This window comes from Arachis ipaensis, chromosome B10, assembly GCF_000816755.2.
Source record: "Arachis ipaensis cultivar K30076 chromosome B10, Araip1.1, whole genome shotgun sequence".
NCBI lineage: Eukaryota > Viridiplantae > Streptophyta > Magnoliopsida > Fabales > Fabaceae > Arachis > Arachis ipaensis.
In genome coordinates this window covers 49,916,397-49,917,915 of record NC_029794.2, presented here as the reverse complement: position 1 = coordinate 49,917,915, position 1,519 = coordinate 49,916,397, and positions in this window count along the sequence as shown.

Here is a 1,519-nt window from a genome sequence, read left to right as displayed (position 1 = left end):
TTTAATTCCCAGCACCCAATTCCTTTTACTTTTCATGCAATTTAATTCTTCTACAATTGTTCTAAGTTTTGCTTTACTACTTTCTTTAAATTCCCTGCACCCAATTCCCTTTACATTTGGTACAATTTAATTTTCTTGTCATTTAAGCTTTTGTAATTTACTTTTTGCATTTTATATTTTCTGCAATTTACCTTCTGATGCTCCAATTTTTACTCAATTCATCACTGTCTGCTTGACTAGACTGACCACCCACTAAAGTTGCTTGATCCATCAATCCCTGTGGGATCGACCTCACTCTAAGTGAGTTATTACTACTTGATGCGACCCGGTACACTTGCCGGTGAGTTTAGGTGTTGGAATTCTGATTTCAACCCATCAAGTTTTTGGCGCTGTTGCCGGGGATTGATTTAGATCAACAATGATTAAGTGGGTGAGAAGTCTAGATCAAGCATTTTCTTTGTTTTTGTTCTCTGATTTAAGTTGATAGCAAGGTATTTGAGTTATTGCCTCACTAAGAAATTCTTCTCTGTGAGATGAATTTCAAATTTCATTGGTGTTGTGTTTTACAAAATTCAAATGGAGTTCAACTCATGTTATGATCAAACAAATTTTATGGGATATTACCCACCATCACCAATCTCTAATGGTGGCTGGGAATATCACCAAGAAAATACAAATTCTGAGCACTCCAATTCATGGAGATTTGCTTTAGAGACACAAGATGAGTGGTGCACGAAATTGTGATCATCAATGGCTCCATCAACATGGTACGCACAATTGTAATCTCAACTCTTTATCACAACTTCGCACAACTAACCAGCAAGTGCACTGGGTCGTCCAAGTAATAAACCTTACGTGAGTAAAGGTCGATCCCACGGAGATTGTTGGTATGAAGCAAGCTATGGTCATCTTGTAAATCTCAGTCAGGCGGATTCAAATGGTTATGGATGATGAATGATTAAAAGATAAATAAAACATAAAATAAAGACAGAGATACTTATGTAATTCTTTGGTGAGAATTTTAGATAAGCGTATGAAGATGTTTTGTCCTTTCCGTCTCTCTGCTTTCCTACTGTCTTCATCCAATCCTTCTTACTCCTTTCCATGGCAAGATGTATGTTGGGCATCATCGTTGTCAGTGGCTACAATCCCGTCCTCTCAGTGAAAATGTTCAACGCACTCTGTCACAGCACGGCTATTCATCTGTCGGTTCTCGATCATGTTGGAATAGAATCTAGTGATTCTTTTGCGTCTGTCACTAACGCCCCACAATCATGAGTTTAAAGCTCGTCACAGTCATTCAATCCTTGAATCCTACTCAGAATACCACAGACAAGGTTTAGATCTTCCGAATTCTTAAGAATGCCACCATCAATTCTAGCTTATACCACGAAGATCCTGATTAAGGAATCCAAGAGATAAACACTCAATCGAAGGTAGAACGGAGGTGGTTGTCAAGCACACGTTCATAGGTGAGAATGATGATGAGTGTCACAGATCATCACATTCATCAAGTTGA